This window comes from Urocitellus parryii, chromosome 6, assembly GCF_045843805.1.
Source record: "Urocitellus parryii isolate mUroPar1 chromosome 6, mUroPar1.hap1, whole genome shotgun sequence".
In the NCBI taxonomy this organism is placed as follows: domain Eukaryota; kingdom Metazoa; phylum Chordata; class Mammalia; order Rodentia; family Sciuridae; genus Urocitellus; species Urocitellus parryii.
Window position 1 is genome coordinate 140,689,543 of NC_135536.1, and position 23,547 is coordinate 140,713,089.

The following is a 23,547-nucleotide window of genomic DNA, read 5'->3' on the forward strand; positions in this document are numbered from 1 at the left end:
ACCTTTTCGCTTTACAAATTATCTAAGATATTTTGCTGTAGTAATACAATGCAGACTTTTACACCATCTTAAATTAATATATTGGCAGTCCGTTTAAATGTGACTTTGTTCCTGAGGGACAGAGCAATTCTCAGTGTTCCTACAAATTATACCTGATAATTAGATTTTGGAGTTCACCTTACAAGTTCTGTCTGAGCCACTGTCTAACCCTCATTAGGTGACATCATTTTATTTAGCTGAGATCTATATCAAAGCACAGGATACTGCTATAAAATTGAGTGGATAGGCAATTTTGTCTTCTGTAATTCTAACTTATCAGTCCTCTGCCAGTTCCTCGACCCCAGGTTCTTTTCCTCACCTGACAATGCCACTCTGTCAGTTTTCAAAATCTGTCAGCAAAGGATGTTTCAGAAATCTTCTTGTCAAGGGGTAAATGATTGATAACACCTGGCAATGCCCTCTAGTCATGTTTATATTGTTATACTCTAATACTCTGGCCCAGAATGAATGATATTGGAAGTTTGGGCATTGCCAAGCTATGCAAATTACTGTAGACACTTAGGGTGTACACCCCTATCTGCTATGACTCATCTCTGATTCATGGAAGAGTGACAGTTCTCTGTCCCTCTACCCCTTTGCAGGTGGAGTCTTGTGACAAGTTCTGACAATGGGCTGTGAGTAGAAGTCATGCATATGCCTTCTGAGCCAAAACAAGGGGCAAAATCCCACAAAGCTCTCTGCGTTTTAAAGGACAATAGAGGAAGTTTCATTTTTATTTATCTAATCAAAATGATAATCTCTCCAACAGATTAGGAACCTGAGAGATTGCAAGGAACAGGGCCCTCTGGCTACATTTGTATGGGTACAATTTTTCAGTTTCAACCATTGCTAAAATATTGACTATTCTTGCTCTGTTTACTACTGAGAAATCAGAGTTTATCTATTACATAGCATATTGAGATCAGCATAACACAAATATCATGTGAGCCATATAGATAATTACAAATTGTCTAGTATTCACATTACAAAAGTAAGGATGGAATTAACTTTAACAAATAATTTTCTTTAACATATCCAGTGTATTATCATTTGAACACATAATTAAGTTAAAAAACACTAACAAGATACTTTACATACTTTTTTATTGCCCTAAGTTCTCAAAACCACATGTATATGTTACCCTTACAATTCATCTTCTTTCAAACCAGCTGTATTTTGACTGCTTGAACTCCACAGCTGTCCATTTGGGGTAGAATTGTATGGAGCAATGCTGATATATAGTATTCTTTTTTCTTATTCTTCTTCTTGAAGCCAAAGGCCTATTTCTTTTCTTTTTTTTTAAACTGTTTCTTTTTTAAATTTATATATGACAGCAGAATGCATTACAATTCTTATTACATATATAGAGCATGATTTTTCATATCTCTGGTTGTATACATAGTATATTCACATCAATTTGTGTCTTCATACCTGTGCTTTGGATAATAATGATCATCACATTCCACTATCATTAATTACCCCATGCCCCCTCCCTTTCCCTCCAGCCCCTCTGCCCTATCTAGAGTAAAAGAGAATAAAATCATGCCATTTGCAGGTAAATGGATGGAGTTAGAGAAGATAATGCTAAGTGAAGTTAGCCAATTCCAAAAAAAACAAATGCCGAATGGGAGAGGGAGCATGGGAGGAATAGATGAACTCTAGTATTCTTAATTAATATATAAATCATAAAGCATAAAGTTTTAAATAAATTATGACCATGGTCCCAAAATGGTTATTTACATAAAATTAAAGGAAGCTTTCTCTTATTGTCTTTGACTTCTAGATGTTTCTCTTTGCTTTGTTTTTCTTCCTATGAATTTAGAGACTCTAAAGCTGCCTTTGCTCTGGTAATCACAAGGTACAGCTCTTCTGAGGGCTTCTTGAATTGTGCAGCATGCTGTGATGTGAGTACACATAGGACACTTTGCTGTTCACACCAGGCAGCTACAGGGTTATGTAGTTTTGCAAACTGGCATGTTGGGCTGTTTACTCTGCAGAGAAGGCAGTCAAGTAGTTCCATCCAGTTCATACAAGCATCTCCCTGGATGCTGACTCTTCATCCATGTATTCTCTGGAAATTCAAAGAAGAAAGAAAATATAAAAAGAGTTCAACACTTGAAACATTACTGTCAATTCATTTTAATGTATATGTGTGTCTTAATTTGAATTTTCTCAGAAGCATACCCTGAGACATAATTGAAGTATAAGAGTTTATTGGGGCTATGCAGAGCATGGGAAAGTGATACAGGGAAGGAAAGGCAGAAAATACAGTGTACCTTAGGAAACCAGTTGCCATTGTGGGCTACTCTTCTAAAAGGAGAGCATAGGAAATGGTGTCCAACACAAGGCTTAGCATAATTCAGCAAGGAGAATGGGGATCATATATGCCAAAACTTGAGAGTCTTCGGTAGTTCGTGGGATGCTCCTTTGGGATGTCAGTTCTCTGATATTCCTGTCCAGCAGCACATGCAGCCTTTGAGCAGTCTGCATCTATAGTCAGAACTCCTCCAGACAAAAGGAATGGCTAGTTTGATGGATATGATGAAGACTGGCAGAGAATATCCTCAGGGAACTTCCATTTCAATATTGGATGAAATCATAGAGTCACATTATGGTAGCCGAGCCAGGGAAAAGAGCTTCAGAAAAGAGATTTAACATAAAGTCACAAGTTTAGGTTACAAGGTGGAGAGTTTGGGGTGTAACAGCTATTCCACCATGAGAACATTAAGATCTCAGAGACAAACACTGCTTGAGATCATAAAATGTAAAGACAAAAAAAATAAAATAAAATAAAGGGCATCACCATAAGTAGGTGATAGGTCTGTAGACTCAAAGATCTGATGGTGAAAGGCTGACTGCTGCTTCTGAATGTCTTAGGGAGGATCTCCATACTGGACGGCCCTAAGCAGTGTACAGGCTGTGCAGAAGTAACTGGATTCCAGAGACTGATTCTGACTATGGATAGAACTTTTACCTGGTTGGATAGGCAGTCTGCTCACTTTCAAAGGACATTTTTTCCCTTGGTGAAGTTCACAGTTTATTTCTCATTCAGGTTTTTTTTTTTTTTTTTTTTTTTTTAAGGACTGTGACACTTAGGCTTTATAGACACACTCCATACACCCTACTCTTTACAGTCTTTCTGGTGTAAGTCCATTATGGTAAAACTCATTCATTTTATAGATAAGACTTGGAATTAAATATTGGAAGCATGATAATTAATTTGCTCTTACCAAAATTCTTAAATATGTCCTTTTTGGGAATTATAGCTTCCTATGTAAAGTCCACAAGTATCTTTCTATTGTCAATATGATGGAAAAGTAAGCCAAAGTTTTTCTTTATATGTGTCAGACACAAATAGATGAACAAAATTCTATTACCAACTGTTTATTTAGCATCCACTATTTAAGTTTAAGGTCAGAGGGAAGAAGAAGGAGGTTAAAAGAAAAATGAATGAGGTAAGATTCTTATAACTCGAACTTCAGAACATGTTAAAGTCATTCATTAAAAAAATATGTGTTGTGAATATGCTACTTGTCAGATACTGGGCAAGTGCTGGAGGTATAGAGGTGAACAAGATAAACAGGAGCCCTGTGCTGATGAGGAAGACAGATGAGTGAAAAGGAAGACATACAACCACAACATGTCTTAGTTCTTGGACTGGTTGGAGCCTATTCACTTCAGTGGCCAGAAACATCCTATAAGCCTAGGTCTTTGGAAGCAAGTGTTCTAGCAATTGCAACTCTAAGTCATGTTTCAATGAACAGGATGAAGAGAGGACTGTGAACATATTTGTTAAAAGATAAAAGTGCTAGACAGATTTGGAGAGTTGCTGCTTTCTAGTGTTTGCACTGGGATCCCTGGTTGAGTTACATTGTCTCTACACGTGAGGGTCAGGTAGGTGAATTTGATGGGCTCATGGGGTGTCGATCATGAATGTGTTTCCACAAGAATCCTCCAGATAAAAATTTATTTCAAGAAAAGAGAGAGTATCAGGCACAAAACACCTTACAGCTAGAGGGCAGAGCAGGATGGTGTGTTTGTCTGGGCAACCAACACTGCTGTATTCGTGTGTGAAAAGGAAGGAGAAAAATTCCACTCCCCCCCCCCCAAACTGCTATCCTTCTTGGGCACTAACGGGGTCTAATGTTTTGGGGCAATATTGGATGGGAGCTGATGGGGTGGCAGCTCCATCCAATGGATTCTGTAACATCTGCAAGAAAACGACTGGAATGTCTTCGTACTAGTGACGGAGCTCATAGCTGTGATGGTGTGTAGCGAGTAGAGAACACAGTTGATAGTGCTCAAGGGAAGCAGCAGCAGTGCTAACTAGTAGAGAGAGAAAGATTCCATAGAGAACTGACAATGATGTTTCCTGGATGCTGATGCCCGTAACTTAGAGGACATGGGAGACACCCCATGGGGACTCCTCTTGAAGATAAAGGGGGAGATTTTTACAGGGAGGTAGAATTTCTTGTATGAGCAAAAGAAAGCAAGAGCCAGAAAAATACGGATGAGATCCAACTCCCATTTGTGCTCTCAGGCAGATGGAAACTCAAAGCAATTTTCCTTCTTCTCCTCAGCCTCTCTTAAAGTGATTATTACATTTCAGTATTAGTATTTCCACACATAGATGCAGGGAAACGTTTTTTTTTTTGTTCCTTTGTCATGTCAACAGCTGGGATTGGGAAACATTAAACATGAGTAAAACTCACTTTCAAAGAAATTTGTCCTGTGAATCCTGGGTTTGCACACTGTTTGTATTCACATTCCAGGCAGCATCCCAGCTTTGACTTAGTAGCAAATGATGACAGTCATCAAGTCCCTTCAGAGAGTCTTGGGCAGAATGACTGATAAACCTGTTTCTGTTTCCCTGTAATTATGGTGCCATCTTATCTTCAGGGAGAAAAATCTCCTGACACTGATGTGAAGATACTTTGCAACCTTGTCATAGTTGAAGTTTCCTCCCCCGTGGCTCTTCAGCCCTGTAACACTCCATTTCCCTTTCTTCCACAACACCAGTGTTCATTATTAATTATGCTATTTTATACTGAGCTATTCACCCAGAATTTATTGTTTGATTCTCCACCCCGAACACCAATGATTCCAAATAGATAATTCTCTTTCACCTTGGAATTGGTAAATTTCTTTTCATCCCTTAATTATAGTGTGTAATCTCTTCTTTGGAGCACCTTTGCCTTTAACAATTCATAGGAGTAATGTAGGTAGCTAGGCACTCTTGCCATCTCCATTAATAAGTGAAAATAACAAGGCCCTCTTCACAATGATTAAGGTGTGAAATCAGCTTAGTCGCCCACCAATAGATGAATGGATAAAGCAAATCTAGTATATATATACACAATGGAGTTTTATGTAGCCATAAATAAGAATGAAATACTGTCATTTGCAGCAAAATGGATGGAAATGGAGGGCATTATATGAAATAAGCCAGGAGCAGAAAGACAAGTACCTCATATTCTCTGTCTTATGTGGAAACTTAAAAAAAAGAGTTGAGTGGGAAGGTGGATAGTGATGGTAACTAGAGATTGGGAAGGGGCAGGATGGTGGTGGAAAAAGGAGACTGGAATTGATCCGTGCATGCTGAATGCATACATGGAAATATCACACTGAACCCCATTAGCATGTTCAGTTAACACATGTTAATAAATGTAAAAAATGAAAATAACTCCTGGCTCTTGAACTCAAGAGGGTCAATGTCTGTCTCAGGAGAAGTGAGTGCAGGGAAGAGTTAAAATGAAGCATAAATGAATTCCTCTGACTGGTGGGCTGCTCTGAATCTCTGTAGCTGAAAGAGCTACAAAATACAGATTCTCGTGACAGCTTGGGAAATTGAGAAACTTTCTAGAGAAAAAAATGAGTTCATTTAGCTTGACAATTATTAGCAATTTATTTCAGTAGGTCTGATTACAATAGTAAGTGAGTGAAAATTTACAAAATAAACAGCTCTTAATCCATTTGCACCAAAATGAATCTGAATCCCTATCTCTCGCCGTGCACAAAAGTTAACTCAAAATGGATCAAGGAGCTTGATATTAAATCTGAGACACGGCATCTGATAGAAGAAAAAGTTGGTTATGATCTACACGCTGTTGGATCGGGCTCCAAATTCCTCAATAGGACACCCATAGCGCTAGAGTTAACAAATAGAATCAACAAATGGGACTTACTCAAACTAAAAAGTTTTTTCTCAGCAAAAGAAACAATAAGAGAGATAAATAGGGAGCCTACATCCTGGGAACAAATCTTTACTCCACACACTTCAGATAGAGCCCTAATAACCAGAATATACAAAGAACTCAAAAAATTAGACAATAAGATAACAAATAACCCAATCAACAAATGGGCCAAGGACCTGAACAGACACTTCTCAGAGGAGGACATACAATCAATCAACAAGTACATGAAAAAATGCTCACCATCGCTAGCAGTCAGAGAAATGCAAATCAAAACTACCCTAAGATACCATCTCACTCCAGTAAGACTGGCAGCCTTTAGGAAGTCAAACAACAATAAGTGCTGGAGAGGATGCGGGGAAAAGGGCACTCTTGTTCATTGCTGGTGGGACTGCAAATTGGTGCAGCCAATTTGGAAAGCAGTATGGAGATTTCTCGGAAAGCTGGGAATGGAACCACCATTTGACCCAGCTATTCCCCTTCTCGGTCTATTCCCTAAAGCCCTAACAAGAGCATGCTACAGGGACACTGCTACATCGATGTTCATAGCAGCTCAATTCACGATAGCAAGACTGTGGAACCAGCCTAGATGCCCTTCAATAGATGAATGGATAAAAAAAATGTGGCATTTATACACTATGGAGTATTACTCTGCATTAAAAAATGACAAAATTATAGAATTTGGAGGGAAATGGATGGCATTAGAGCAGATTATGCTAAGTGAAGCTAGTCAATCTTTAAAAAACAAATACCAAATGACTCCTTTGATATAAGGGGTGTAAACAAGGACAGGGTAGGGACGAAGAGCTTGAGAAGAATATTTACAGTAAACAGGGATGAGAGGTGGGGGGGAAAGGGAGTGAGAAGGGAAATTGCATGGAAATGGAAGGCGATCCTCAGGGTTATACAAAATGTCATATAAGAGGTAAGGAGGGGTAAGTCAAGAGAATACAAATGGAAGACATGATTTACAGTAGAAGGGGTAGAGAGAGAAAAGGGGAGGGGAGGGGAGGGGAGGGGAGGGGGGATAGTAGACAATAGGACAGACAGCAGAATACATCAGACACTAGAAAGGCAATATGTCAATCAATGGAAGGGTAACTGATGTGATACAGCAATTTGTATACGGGGTAAAAGCGGGAGTTCATAATCCACTTGAATCAAACCGTGTAATATGATGTATTAAGAACTATGTAATGTTATGAACGACCAATAAAAAAAAAAAAAAAAAAAAAACCTCTTGGAAACTAGAAAAAAAAAAAAAAAATAAAATAAACAGCTCTTTCAAAGCCCTGAGAGTGAGCATGAGAATTTTTATTCATTCTGCTGAGTGACTGATATTAGACATTCAAATCACTCTTCTGCACATTCATTATGTGGGGTTTGAATAGCTTCATATAATCCTAACCTGCTGTGTTCTTCACTTGCTAATCTATTCCAACACCGGCAGAATATTAATGACAATGGAGCCAGACCATTTTCCACAACCTCTGCTATTTGTGCTGTGACAAAATTAAGTACAGACTGCATTTAATTACTCAGCATTGGACTTCAGCAGGAAAGAATTCAAATTTGTAAAATAACAAACTTTGGGATAATTGCATGCATAATCAATGCATATATCGTCAATTCACTGGCCACCTTGAGGTCCAGTCATTCTTCTTCCTCTTGTCTAAAGAAACGTTGCACTCTTAAGGTCACTATTCACACGGCCTTAATTAACAGCAAGAAAAAAGCGAATTGAACTTTAATGTTTCTTTTTTGGTTTCAAGATCACCTTTATGCATTTAGAATTAAGGTTGCAGATATATTTTTTTTAAGGTCAAAGCAAGGTTATTCCTGGATATTTCTCTTGGCCCACTTTCTTAGAGACAATTTGCATGCTGGTTAAAGGTGCTGCATTTCCTTTTTTGTCAGAAAGAACAATTATAAAATTGTTTGTTGTGCAGGGCTGAGAACATAATAAAGGCCCAGATAATAAAGGACAACTTCTCCTTGACCCTAGAACACACCTCTCCAATAATATTACCATTAACTATATGGGAGTCAGCTGGTTCCTTAGGGGTGCTTATTAGGTAAAGAAAATGAGGATAGAGAAACCCTGCTTCCATCTCAGATGCTGATGTGACCTGCTATGGCTGATTTTTCTTCTAAATTACTACATTACTTTTATCTGTAGTCCTCTGGGTCCAATATTTTAGTATTAATTCAGGAGTCTATTCTTCTATTCATTTTCTATCACTCTTCAATCCCTCCTTTTTCACCATCTCTAAAATAGCATACTGTACATGCATAAAGGTCAGGGAACATAACTAGAGTTTCTCAGTTCTACCAAGTTGGAAAAATGAGAGGTTTGACATCTTCTTTCCTGGTGTCTCCTGCTAGTCTGCAGGGCGGTCCCCAAAGCCTGGCTTTTATCTGTTCTTACACATATGGCTCCCAGGGAGTGTTTTATTAGAAGAAAAAGCTCTCCATCTAAAAAAAAAAAAAAAATGGAAAACTACTGAAAAGGCCTAAATACTTTGTTTTGTACCAGAGGAATCTGGAGCTCAGAAATGGTAGAGGACATACTTGGAGTCAGAGCTCAGAGAAAGGTGGGTGAGGAGTGATATGGGCTCTCTTTTGTCCTATCTTCATGTCAGTTGCACATTTATGTACCTTCAGGTGCTCATTCGACCCCCAGGTCACTGTAGGAGGCAATCAAAGACAGCCATACCCACAATGAGAAGATACATGGTCAGTTCTAATTTCTTACCTTTGCACGAAGAATATACAGCTTGTCTAAAACGAATGGTAGATAACATAAAACTTGGGCTTCATCAACTGCTGGCCCATTGTTTAGTTTCAAGGTTTATTGATCCACATTCCTGTAAAATTGGATCCAGCCCCTACCATTATACAAACCCACCCTCTCCTAACTGCTAACCCTATTCAAGAAGTCAATCTGCTTGCAGCTGGCTACATTCTCCTCCTGTCCCCACCTTCTACAGTGTTAGGCAAGAAACACAAAACACATGAATGCTCATGAATAATTCAAACCCCCAAGAGAAGGCCACTCGATACTGACCCAACACAAACCTTTCCCATCAATCTGCATTTTTTAAACTAACCCTGGGAAAGTCAACCTCCTTCAGACGTGCGAACACAAGGCAGCTCTGATTTGCAAGCCTAAAAGGTCCTCAAATAAGAAAATCAATTCAAACCCAAAGTGACATTTCAGTTTTATTAAGTCAGCGTTGTCTGGCTTGCATTATTTAATAGGGTATATCTATTATGACCTCTGAAGAGTTAAATCTCATGAACAGTGGGACAGAATGCTATCTATTATAATTTCTACTTTAATGATTAGAAACACAGAATTCATTATTCTGCTGAAAGTAGGCTCTGAAATGGTTTTCATTTCAGCTCATCTATCAGGAGGGAGCATGCCTCCGAACATTTTTCTGACCTCATTTTGGTCCCATGACCCATTTGTTTAAGCATTTAGCATTAATACTCCTGAAGAACAATACCAGGGAGCATTCTGACCAGCCCTGGTTTCCAGGTAGAAGGTGAACTCAAATACACAAGACAAAACAGGACCCCAAAACAAAAAGCTAAGAACCTCGGTGAAAAAATGAACTGTGCAAACAAAGACTGTCTTACTAGACTGAAAGGCTGAGGGCAAAACAGGAAATACAGGTGTGGGGAGTTCCTTGTTTGAGTGTTCTGATTTGACACTCTCCACCTCACTAAACCTCACAGGGATTGAATTTAAGGCCACTGTAGTCACTGGGGAAATTCAAAATTCACATTCAGTTTTAGAGTTCAATTTATCTCTGCTAATTTGATGCATTACAATTCTCCCTCAAACTATTAGTTGACTGTGTTATCTAAACATGATGCCTTTAGGGGTTAGATGGACGGTGCCATTTCTTGCACTGGTAACATGGTTATAAATGGAAAATACAATTTCTGCATAGATTTCCAAAATTTGAGTTGAGACACCTAAGAACAATCTAGGTCAGGGTCTGACAAACTATGACCCTCAGGCCAAATTAAGTCCACCTCTTGTTTTGAGTCAATAAAGTTTTATTGGAATATATCCTGGCCCATTCATTTTTAAATGTTCAATTGTTGTTTGCACACTAAGGTGAAGAGTTAAGTGGTTTTAGCAGAGACCCTCAGGCCTGGAAAACCTAAAACTTTTACTATTTAGCTCTTTGCACAAAATGTTTGCCAATCCCTGGGCTAGACTATATAGCACATGAAATCTATAAAAGGTGAGCCTTTGTAGAAGCCATCTTAAAGAGAGAGAGAGAGAGAGAGAGAGAGAGAGAGAGAGAGAGAGAGAGAGAGAGAGAGAGAGAACGCTATCCTGAAATCAAATTAAGGCTAGATTGCCAGATGAAACTTTTGCCAATTAATGATGTTATTGTAACCTGAAGGATAACTGGGCGACTAAACAGGTATAAAAGTTTGCTTCTGGTGCTCTGCAAAGAGTAAGAATCACATCTAAAAATTTGTTAGGACCACTTAGACAATGTTGTGCAAGTCCAGGAGACTGAAACCAGGAGATAGAGGACAGGGATGCTTCGTTGAGTCTCTCCATAGCTTCAATGAAGGGTACACAGTTTTGTGGGGTGGGGGGAAGGAGTAAAAAGACCAGGTAGTAAATATTTTTTTTTTGGCTTTGCTGGCCAAGAGACAAAATCAGGCAACTGTTCCCAGAAGGCTAATACTCTTTTTTCATATTTTACATTTAGCTCACTGACTGTACAAAAATAGGCAGCAGGCTGAGATTGGCTTATGGGCACATACGTCCACTTCTTTGTGCTTAGCTTTGATGCTCATTAACCATTCTTACAATTACCAAGTGCTAATGTGGAAATTCCTACTAAGGTACCAAAAGGGACTTTGGGGATATTTAAAAGGACTGGAAATATTGCCATTCTGCAAAGCAAAATTCAGAACTTTCCCCAACACCCCAATAGAGTACAAACCTACTTATATCCTCATAGCTTGTCTAGCCCAGTGCCAGGCATATGGTAGACAGTATTGCTGAAAGACAATGAGGTCTCAAAGGCAGTTCTGCCCTGTGGGTGCCCATCTGGACAAACAGCTGATTTCCCTAGACAACACTTCTGCTTTTCTATTTCTGATTCTAATGGACGTTTGAAAATCCAATTTAACAAATATTTGGAATGGACACATTTATTTCAGGACATCATATTTCTTTGGTGTTATTGCTGACATCCGAGATGAGCTGGTATAATTGACCTGGTTGTTGTTGGCATAAACAGCCAGCTTCTGGAGCCTTCCTTAACGTAAGAGGGTTGGCTGTTAAATGTCTTTTTCTACCACGCCATTGTGGAAGAAATCATTCCTGACCAGACGGCATTTCCTAAAGTTCTACTCGCTTGGAGATCCAATTCTGCCTACATTTTGGGCACTTTTGATATTATTGAGAAAATGTCCTTAAAATATATAAATAAAGCCTTAGCTGATCATTTCAAGACTTCTTCTATTGTTATACCTGCCTCTTTCAAGCTTTATTGTTATTTTCTATCCTTTAAGTTATCCTCATCTATTTATCAAAGATTTAACACTTGGCTCTATGTCTTTTTCTCTCTCCCAATCCCTGCTACAATCCAGGGTTCTTTCAGTTTCTAAGTGATCTCTCGTTTCTGTGCACTTCTCCACTCCCTCTCTGCCCTGAGAACATTGGTGGTCCTGGCCACTCTCCAAAGCTGCTCCCTCTGCAGGCAGCTTTCAGTGATCCCCTGATCTGCCCCAAACTCCCTCTGGTGCCAGGTCTGTTCTTCAATCTCCACTGCCGCCATTCTTCAGACCCCTGAGGACTCTGAGTCCTTGTATACCTCTACTTTCCCCCAATTTTAGGGATCCTTCCTATTCTTTCTTTATTCCTAGATGGAGCTTATTTATATTTATTTCTTCAACTCTTTTAACATAAGGCAATTTACAAAACATTTCTTTGATCTTAATGTCCTATTATACTCCCATTTGTCAATAATGATCAAAGTAAAACTCTTTTAACAAATTAGTTTTAGATCTTTGGCATGTTGTACTGTTAATATAGCACTACAAAGGAACAAGTTTTGAAAATTTCTCATTTTAAAAATATCTTGTAAAAAAATACTTATTTTACTTGCTTTACTTAGAGAGAACAGCTACATTTTGAGATTTCAAGATCCAAGCTAGTAATATTCAATTTTCTACAAAATTTCTTGGTAGATTCTCGCTTATGTAATTACTGTTATTCCCAGAAATAATTACATAATTTGAGTTAACCTTTTGATATCAAACATATGAATAAATGATCAAAGTCAGAATGGAAAATAAACAAAATAAAATTCTTCCTAATTCAATGTTTATGTTTTGCATGTTATTTGTCTGTTATATGGTGAATATTATAGCAATATGTCATTTGGCATAACTACAAGAATTAAAAATGAATATTTTTAAGAAATAAATTATATTGAATTCCATGCTTAAATTGGTAAAGAAATATACCAAAAATTATATATATGGAGAAACACAGAGAGACACAGAGAGAAAACTTTTGAATTACTGGTATATATACTACATACCCATATGTATGAATAGTAGGTTTAATTTAGACAAATTATCACCCATTAATTAATGGTTATTGTTTTCATTTATGTAATAGTTTTACATTTTTATTAAGTAAAATAATACCTGTGTCTCAAAATAGGAAAAACTATTCCTTTATGTAATGCTTTTTCTTTTTAACCTATTGCAATTATTATAAAAACTCACTTGAAAATAATGTTTTGACTATGTGCTTCATTTTCCTCTCCAAGTTCCATTTTAATAAACTTTTTAGACCTAAGGGGAAATTTAACTATGAGTAGTTTAATGGGAAGAATATTACTACATTTACATCTGAATTATTTTGTGCCAAATAAGAAAGCTTGGAGATTAATTTCAATAATGAAGGATTAGGTCATTCAATTCAACCATCTTATTGAGAGCAACTAGGAAACTGCATTATATTCTAAAAAAAAAATTGTTGAAAGGAGTTGACATGAAGGTGAGGGCCAGGACTTAGAGAAACACTAGAACCCAGAGAGCTGAGTCCTGACTTAGGACATTTTTAGAACACCAGATACTTGGCTTCTAGACATTTCTGATGTCTTATTGGGAAAAGTAGATGAAAGAAGAAGAATTAATAAGATTTAATATTGAACTTAGCAATTTACTAAATCAAAAGTCAATTTTCATATTATAACAAGGGAAAATTTAAAAATTTGAAAGACAAAGACCACATATATATATATACGTATACCAATGAATGAAATATCTTGAGATAAATTCAACATATGATATTCAAGATCTCTACATAGAAAATTATAAAAACATTTTGTGATAAATCAAAATGGTGAACTAGAAGTTTCCAGGTTCTAAGAGTCCCTAAATTGATCTGAGGTCATTGCTACAAGAGCAATGCAATCTCACATAAACTCTCACCAGGCCTTATTTTTCAATGACATTTGGTAAGACAATTCTTGCAAAGGGCCAAGAATAGTCAGAGTATACTTAGAGAAGAAAAACAAGCAGGAGGACTTACTCTGCCATATATCTAGGGTTGTTATAGGTGGTAAGACATTGAGCTATAGGTGCAAGGACAGTACTACTGTTTGGATTTGCATCCCTCAAAGGCCCATGTATTGAAGGGTTCATCTCCAAATTGTGACTTTAGAGTTGGTGGAACTTGTAAGAGGGGGGCCTAGTGGGAGGAAGTTAAATCATTGGCAGGGTGCCTTGAAGAAGATTGTGGGATTCTGGTTGCTACCTCCTCTCTGTCACTTTCTAGTCACCATGAGCTAAATAGCTTTAATCTATTAGGTTCTCCCTCCATGATGTAATGCCTTGTCATGGACCCAAAGCAAAAGAGTCATTCCATCATAAACTGAACCTCTGAAATTGTGAGCCAAACTAAACCTTATCTCTCTTTAAATTGATTACTTTAGATATTTTGTTACAGTAACAGAAAACTAACACAGATAGATGTGTAGACAATTAAATCAATGTCATTAAATAAAAGTGATCCTCAGGAACAGACTTGTATATAAATTGACCAATAACTCATGGTAAATGTGGCACTTCAGAACAATAGGGAATACATTGTCTTTTCAATAAATGCTGAAGGAGTGGTGAGATATCCACATGGAAAGAGATTAAATGTGATCTCTATCCAAGTACACTCAAAATAATAATTCAGGTAGAATGTAATCATCCATATGTCCAGTAAATATGTGAAAGTATGCCAACCTCTTTAATTATTAGAAAAATTCATTTTAAAAGAATAGTATATCATTACATGGATGCCAAATAATAAACATGCAAATTCAGATAACCCCATGTATTGGAAAGGAAATGGAACAAGGAGAATTCTTATGTATTGCTGGTAGGAGTTGACTTGTTACAACCATTTGAAAAAGTGTTTTGGTAGTATCTATTAAAGTTGAGGTAGGGCAATTTTATAGCCCAGAAGTGCTACTCTTACATTATATACAGAATATAAATATGCATCCAGGAGCACAAAAGAAATAGACAAGAATGTTTGTTGTAACATTATTATGGAAAAAACAATTTCAAATGAGTCCAATGTTTATGAATTATAGAATGGTGAATTTGATATATTTTACAAATAGCATATATACATACAAAGTAATGATAGACAGTAATGAAAATGGATAAAATACATGATATATGACATGTGTAAATGTCATAATATATTTTTTACTAAAGAAGTCAGGTATAAAAGAATATACACTTTATGAACCCATTTTTTATAATGCTTATAGAAAAGAAAACATCATACTTTGTGTCACCAACCTTAAAGAAGCACAAATGTTACTTTAAAAGGGTAACATTAATTAATGGCTATTGTTTTCAAGGGTGGAGAGGGAGTACTTATTAGTATTTGGTATAATATGGCAGGATTCTGTGCAGTTGGCAACATTCCATTTATTTTCTGCTCTGGGAAGTGGGTTTTAAATCACTGATCTGAATCTTTTTGTGTGTGTACTTTGCTGTGTGTGTTATGTATCACCATAGCAATGTTGAAACTGTGATGTGTTTTTGTTGTTGTTTTCGAATAAGCTGACAAATGTCCTACCCAATAAGAGGTTATTTCCTTTCTCTCCAAGTAATGAAAACTTATTGTTTGAACTCAATTCTTGAGCAAATAATTGCTAAAACACCTCTTTTTCCCAATTTCTTTTAAAAATGGAAGAACTGTTTGTCATATTAGCAAGATTTTCATAATTGCCTAGGATTTTGAATTTTAATCTGCCATAAGGCACCCACTTGGAAAATGTACTTTTCATAGAGAATATAGACCAAGTCCTTCTGTACTGATTCTCAATTTATTTTTTAATCACAATTTTCATTGAAAAAATTGCTTCATAAACACTGGTGAGACCTAGACCTTAGAAAATATCATTAACAATAGGGTGAAGTTCATTTATGGAACCAGAATTTATGTACTGTGTCCAGAGACACAAATTAATTTTCTCTTCTATTTCAGATAAAAGTGTAACAAAATTATCTCTACTGTAGTTTTTCTCACGCCTATGTTTTGGAAGAGTTTAAAGTACAACTGCCATATTAACCTGAAGTCTCTGAGCACTGGGGAAAAGGGAAGATTAGTTGCAGCAGTGTGGCAACGAGATGAGATGAAAAACTAGTCTAGTTTTTCTGACTCTCTAGTTACTGACTGTGCTATGTATGGAACTCGGCTTTGTGACATGATGCTAATTTCAGCTACTTCCAGATTTGTATGTCAAGATTCATAGTCTGTGTGGGTTCAAAGTTCTGGATATGTATGTGTGATTTGGGGGCTTTATCACCTTCACTGATTGGCCTTGGGTGAATTGTTTGTCTTCTCTAAGGCCTAATGACTGTATTTATATAATAGACAAAATTGCATTCACCTTGCAGAGTTTTCATGAATACATCTGGCATGCAGTAAGGTAACTCAACAAATAAAAAGGTATTATCTACACTAATGTTTTCAAACCATTATTTATATTGTTAAGGGACCAATACCCATGGAGGAGAGAAAAATCACTCAGTATCCCATGACAAAGTTAGAATAAAACCTAGGTCTTCAGACCCACAGCTAAGGCCCTTCCCATCAACTTCTTTGCTTCCCAAATCATCATCAGTCCTTATCCAACAACTTATAATAGAGAAAAATAAAGAGAATAACAGCTACATTGCAGCCCACTGCCCTCAACTTTGCAGGCTAATTTTATAGATTTAATTGGATTGGCATGGACAAGATTTGTCTTAATAAAAGAACGCATTCATTAGGTTGTAAAGTATAACCCCAAGCAGGAGACAGCATGTGACAAATTACAGAAATAACAAGGCTCTGAGTGGCCCAGCAAGTGCACCTGCAGCTGTCCCACCTGGGGCTGTGATTTCATTACCCTCATAAACCAAGGCAAGGTCAGACTCAGTCAGACTTCGATTAAGAGGCCCCCAAGGAGATCCCAGGTGCAAAAGGAACTAACATAGATGCCATGAGAGATATGTGTGACGTTCTCCTTCCTGTCCCGAAGTGGGCCTTGCTGGGGCAGCAGAACCATGAGGTTAGTTATGTAGGCCCAGCAGCGGGCCTAAGCCAGAAACCATGGGTTAGATTTGTCTTTAGTCTTTGTTATGAGTGGGAGTCAGGAAAGTTTTCCATAAACTGCATGCGAACCTAACCTTGCAAGTTTGTTCAGGTGCGGCTGTTTCTGTTAGGAGGCAGGAAGAATAAATCTGTTCCTCTATTTGCTGGTAAGTGGCCTGTCTTCTATAAGCTAGTGCCAGTTGGATGAGAATGAAGCCAGCGTTCTTGAGCCTTGGGAATAGCATGTGAAGCCAGTTGACCTGGCCACATTTCAGGTTCCCCAATTAGATCTGCTTTTCTAAGTGGCTCCTCCAGTTTCAAATTTTCCTTCTCAGAGTTGACGATGCAAAACGATCCCTGGTGGTGGAATACCTCTTCCAACACCAGCTGGCAAGATGCCTTGAGCTATATTTAAAGCAGAGGGGGCATGGAACAGTAAACCCCATGTTTTCAAGATGCATTCTGTATAAAAAAGAGCTTAAGAGACAAGGTAAAAGAAAGTCATAGTGATTTAGGGGTGAAATGTTTTATGATTTTTAGACTACACACATGTCCTAGAAAAGCCCCACAGTGTCCAGAAGTGAACCATGGGCAATTAGTGGGAACACAGTTACTCCCTGATTGAGATACAAAATCCAAATACCAGTTTTGAGAATGTCATGATCTTACTGTATCTAATAAACTGTTCACTTAACCCCCAGTACCTGAGGCCTGGAGTATTTTAAGGGGCTTTATTAATTCTCTTTTGTGGGTAAGTCATGAACCTAGGGCTAGAATGTGGCTTCACAGTAGCTTGATTAGGCCACATGGGTGGGGGAAGTGACCCCTGGGGATTTATGGGACACCAGGGAGTTAAATCAGATGGAAGAGTTACTGGAAATAACCACAGACTGGGCAATCCAAAGGGTTGTAAAAACTACATGTAAGGAACACCAAGAGCCAAATCTGGGAACACTAAACTTTATCTTTAAGTAGAAGGACCAAGTTGAAATCAGGGAGTGAAAGGAAAAGCACAGGGGGTTCCAAAAGTCTGTTGATAATACAATGAAATAGAAAAGTTAGAGTAGACACACAGCAGAATCCTGAAATGTTTGCCTTTAATTGGAGCTTCAGTTTTTGTGCTTTTATTCCATTTCATTCCATTTGATTAGTTTTTTTGTTTTGGTTGGCTCCAAGCTACATCAATATGCCCACTTTGAACTCTATATTAACTTCACTGCAATCTGTTTGGGTTTTGTTGTTTTTGTTAGAATTACTCAAATGATTCAAAAGTATACCTTGAGGCTTAGTTGCTGATGGATTTGGTAAGGTCCAACACCTATTTTTTAAACCTCAATTGTATAGTTGATTTACGTCCACAAATGCAACTGTAGATTTTTACCAGGGAAGAATATTGTAAAAGCAAAATAAAATGTGATTAAAAAAAAAAAAAAAGACATGATAGTCTGCCAGATACCTTTTGGGTCCATAGCTTGATACCATTTAACCCTGTGTACACCTTAATAATGGTGGTTGTTTTTGCATTGGTGTTTGCTTAACAGAGGAAACAATTGTTTCATCTCCTGCATCATTCAAAGTGTAGCCTGGATTGAAGTGTCACTTTGTGGGGTTCCTGTTCTGGATTAAATGCTATTGAGTTTGTTTGTGCTTTTGGCGAATTAATAGTTCCTTGGTGCTTCAGTTTCCTTCTAAGATAAGAATAATAGTAACACTTACCCATAGGATTATTGTGAAATTTAAATAAATTAATTGACATAGTTCTTAGAATAACATTTGAGGTGTGCTAAGTTTATAGTCATTGTTAGAGATAGTTATTAAAGAACCTGATGGAAAGTACGGGACCTCATCCACAAAAATACATGTTCACACTAAATTTTGCATATAGTGTGCCGATGAAGTATTATAAGACTACTCCTGCTGAAGGTGTCTCCTGGGTCTGGGTCTGAGCATGAAATAGCTTACTGGCTACTTTCGACCTGCTTATAGTCTGGTTGAAAACCATGCCAAGAGGGCATTTACCTAAACTGGGTGCTAAGATTTCCAGGAAGACGCATTTGTGGCAGAACTGATGAGCACATCCTATGGAATGGCTATCATTTTAAAATGTAGTAGGGAATGATTTCACTGAGAAGAGGAAGAAATATGAACCCTAGTTTGAGCAACGGAATACATAGTGAAGGTAGAAGGCTGTCTTGTGGAAGAGCATTCAGTCTAATGTCTTTTGCTGGGTCTGCTTCTGTTTCCCTCTTGGGTTTCTGATATGTTATCCTTTTGGAACACTTTGACCTTCTCCGAATACCAATACACCTGCTTTTTGGTGCAGATGTCATGGCTACTCCAGGACTCAGAGCTGGTTCTCTCCATTCAGGTACTGCCAGATGCAGGCTGATATCAATCTCAATTCCAGAAGAGAAGATTTGGCCAGCCCAATCAGTAACTTGCACTTACCTTGTGTTCCTGTCTAGTCTGACCAGAGAGATGCAGGCATCTGGGGCTGTAAGGTCCATTGGGGGTGGAGGGTGCTTAGCTACCTAAAGACATCTCCTCAAGAAACAGGTATCTACACAAATGGGGAGGTGGAGATTTGTTCCCAGTTCCCTATGGAAGCATATTCCAGTTCCAAATATTGGAGCATTTAACCACATTTTAAAAGGTAAACTGGTTTAAAGTTTCCTTGAGGCATTTATTTCTCCAACAAGATATCCCTTAGTTCCTGGTAAGGGTTTAACTGGTCCTTCCTTCTTTCCCTCCCTCCCTTCCCTCTTCCTTCCTTGTTTTTCCTCCCTCCCTCCCTTATTTTTCTACTTCTTTCCTCTCTACCCATCCCTTTTCCTTTGCCTTCTTTTCCTATCTTCCCTTTTCTCTCTTCTTCTTCCTCTCCCCTCTCTCTCCTTCCCACCTCTGCCCTCCTCCTCCAGAATCCTCCAGATCTGTGAGAGAAGCTGTCAAGAATGGGATAAGCTGGTCCTGGTTGAAAACACATCACAGTGCAAAAGAGATCATGCTTTTGCTAAAACTGAACATCTGCTAAAGAGAAAGGAGGTTGGGGAGTTCAGAGGAAGTTATTGATTTCAGCCTCCACTTTTGTTATCATTCCACAATACTAGAGATGTGCCCTGGTGGCTCAAGAGACAGTTATGGGTGAACTGTTACAATAGGGGGCCTGCGTGGGGTCACGGACCTTGAATACACAGGAGGGAATGTCAAGCAGTGAGCTTCATGCCTACAGTGAATGGCTCTGGACTCTCCAGAAGTTTAATTTTCGAGATAACTGTCTTGGGGAAGGGGTGTAAACAGAAATTTATGAAATGAGAAATTTGCTTGGCTATAAAAATAAGGATAACTTAGAAAGTTCTGTTTTGTCACTGAGTATCTCTGCTACCTTAGAGATAAATTTTATTTAGAGATCCCCAGTGTCATCCACTGACACGTACTGTCATATCCATCTTAGTCACTGTGAGTTTCCCTTGCTAAAGCTACAGATTCCCTCTGGCTGTTATTTTCTGGTGAGTGCTGGCAGTGTGTGGCCTCTGGCTCAAGCTGGATTTTGAGAAGCTGTAGACCTCAGTTTCTGAACTTCCAGGTGACACACAACCTCCTTTCACTAGCCCCAGGAAACACCTGGGTGGAATCAGCAAGAAATCATATTAATCTAGGCTTGCCTTTCTGTTTTCATCTTTTCCTGAAAATTCTCCTATTTTGGAAATAGTTCTGAGCAAATATAGCTCAGATGAATAATGGGAATAATAACAGCTGATATCTGCATGATATCTTTAAGTTTTTTTAAAAAAAGGATTCCATAAACATTAAATAGCACAAAATCCCATCATATTTATTTCTTATCACATTAGCCAGGTGTTCTATTATATACTGGGGGCACTGTGAAAGTCAAATATTTGGGAGAAAATCATGTAACATGATAGATCTGTATGTGTGTATGTAATCATAACTAGTAAAATAATGATATAACTCTAATGAATAGGTGTTTAAAAATGAATGGGCTAGTTTGATTTCTCTTTCTTTATTTACACTGAGGATCCATGGAGGAGTCTTGGAGGAAGTGTCATTTAAACCAAACTCAGAAGTATAAGAAGAAATTAGCAATGTTAAGAGAACCGGCAGTGCATTCCAGGCCTTGGAATACTGTGTGAGGGCATTGAAGCATGGAAGAATACAGGATTTTCAATTAAATGAAGAGCCTAGTGAGCCTAGTCCATAATGAACAAGAGGAAAGAAATTCAAGAAGAATGAGAGAGGTGAACAGGGGCCACTGTATGCAGAGAATGAAAGTCATGGTTAGGAGTTTGGGTTTATAAGCAATATGAAATTTCTGCATGTGTTGGGCAGCAGAATAGAATTAGATTTGCATTTCTGACAGGTTACATATTGTAAAGCATAGATTGTCTAACAGATACCCTTGGCATCATTAGAAAAGGGCTCTCCCCTTGGACAAACGACCTGCATGTTTTCTAGTTGCTATACTTCTGATATTTCCTAGACGTCCTCTAAATATCTGGCAAGTAAATTCAAACTGCTTGATGTATAAACCATAATGTTTATTTCCCTGGTGTAAGGCTGCTCTCGTACTTGCTCCATAAGATGGGAAGTCAATGTGTTCAGTCTTGTTCAGCTCCAGCACGTCTCTTCAATATGGTATGAGAGATGGAGACCTGTATACTTTGGTGACCGTTCTGGCAATGATGCCTATAGATCATCATATGATCTATAAGCATCATCATATTATGCCTATTCTGAGTCTCATGTGCAATAAACTTACTGGCCACTGTGAGGGGGGGGAAAATAACTAGAGAGGGACAAAGCAGATCCTGACTGGAGAGAGTAAATAATGATTGTGAGTTGGGAACTGGTAAAGGCTGGATTGTGTTCTTACCAAATTCTATGTCACAATCCTAATCCCTAGTTCCCCAGAATGTAAATGTATTTGAAGATAAAGTCTTTAAAGAGCTTATAAAGTTAAACCTAAACCCTCAGAGGAGACCCTACCCAATATGACTGATGTTCTTAAAAGAAAAGGAGATTAGAAAACTGGCACACAGAAAAGAAAGATCATATTAAGACAGGGAGGAGATGATGTCTGCAAGCCAAGAGGAGAGGCCTTTGGGAGAAACCAACTCTACTGACACCTCAATTTTAGACTTCTAGTTTCCTGAACTATGAGGAAACAAAAGTCTGTTGTTTAAGCCATATGGTTGTTATTTTGTTATAGTATTCTAGAAGATGAATTCAGGAACTTAAATAAATGGAGTAAAGGCAAAAAGAGCCAAGGGATGGACATGACAGGAAAGATAAGGACAAAGGTTAACTCCACTCCAATGGCTGTCACACTAATGCTCAACATCAAATGTCCCCATTTTTTCTCTTGGGCCTATGGTAAGACTGTCCTTCCTCACCCCTTTGAAGATAGTGAAGTTCATGTGACTCATTTGGCCAATGGAATATGAGAAAAGGAGATGTGTGTCTAGCTGGACAGAAACTTGCCTTTCCCTTCTACCATATCGATGAGCGACATCTCTCACAGTGGCTGCTTTGTAGCATGAATGGGATGATGAGGAATAGAGCTCCTAGAATCCTTTGGCAGATTTGTACTGTAGGAGAGAAATAAGCTTTTATTGCTCTAACCAATGAGAAACTGGGGTTACTTGTTACCATGATATAACTTGACCTATGTAAACTGACATACTCATTATTGCTGAGCTCCTCCACCCAGGTATGGCAGAAAGCAGAAGTCAATTATGCTAAGAAACTAAAGAAAATATTCTAAGGCTAGGAGATAGCTGTGAACAATTTACCTATCCAAGCTTTAGCATGGCAATCCTGTGGTCTGGCTAAGGTAAGTGAGTGTTTAGCCGTCAAACTCACAGAGGAGTTGTTACTGTCTGCATGCTATTTTCAAACACAAGGTTTTCCCATGTTTTAGCTAATATGGTCCATTCCTTACCTGTCTTGTGATAACACTGATATATCATGTTTTTCTGATATTTAGTTATTTCTAGGAGCGTTCATATGATACTGAAATAGCTCAGACAAAACCCAAATTAGCAATGTCCTCTAAGCGTCATGACCAGGGAACATACATACAAAAATGCACTCAGGTTGAATAAGACTAACATGAAAGGAATATAAAACAGAAAAAATAATTACATGGAAAAAGAAAAATATACAATACAGCAAACCCATGGGTCAAATCGGTGAAAGTAGTTGGAGGTAAAAAGTAGTTATAAACATCCTGGCCTTCCCAATAAGGAAGAAAATGCTAAATATCTGTAATGCTCAGGGGGAAAAGTGAGGTTTTTGAAAGCACTGCATGTGGAAACCAGAGCTGCTACATTGATTCCTATGCAAGTGAATAAAGTTCGTGGCCCAAGGAGAGGGTTAACTCAGAAAGGGAAACACCAGGGTACTCTCAGGGGCATCCCTTGTTTGTGGTACTTAGATCAAGAAAGAGTTCTTCATTAGGATGCACACAGATATTGATTCAAATATGAGCATCCTTACTAAAGAGTTAGGTGATCCTAGATCAGTAGTGAACCTCAGTCAGCCTTGGTTCCTTTCTTTCATAAATAAGGATAGCAAATATATTGATATCACAAGGTAACTATGCAGGTAAATGAAAAAACTGATGAGCCTTGTGCTCCGTGTTGGAAGGGA

The 23,547-nt window shown here is 38.1% G+C and overlaps 1 long non-coding RNA gene across 1 annotated transcript; it reads right to left on the reverse strand.

Annotated features, from left to right (window-relative positions):
- Positions 1 to 854: 854 nt before the first annotated feature.
- On the reverse strand, positions 855 to 17,066 carry LOC113186575 (uncharacterized). Its single transcript, XR_003301307.2, has 3 exons — positions 16,974 to 17,066; positions 2,316 to 2,675; positions 855 to 2,110 (listed from the first exon to the last, which is right to left on the reverse strand). It is a non-coding gene; the product is annotated as an uncharacterized LOC113186575 (long non-coding RNA).
- Positions 17,067 to 23,547: the final 6,481 nt, after the last annotated feature.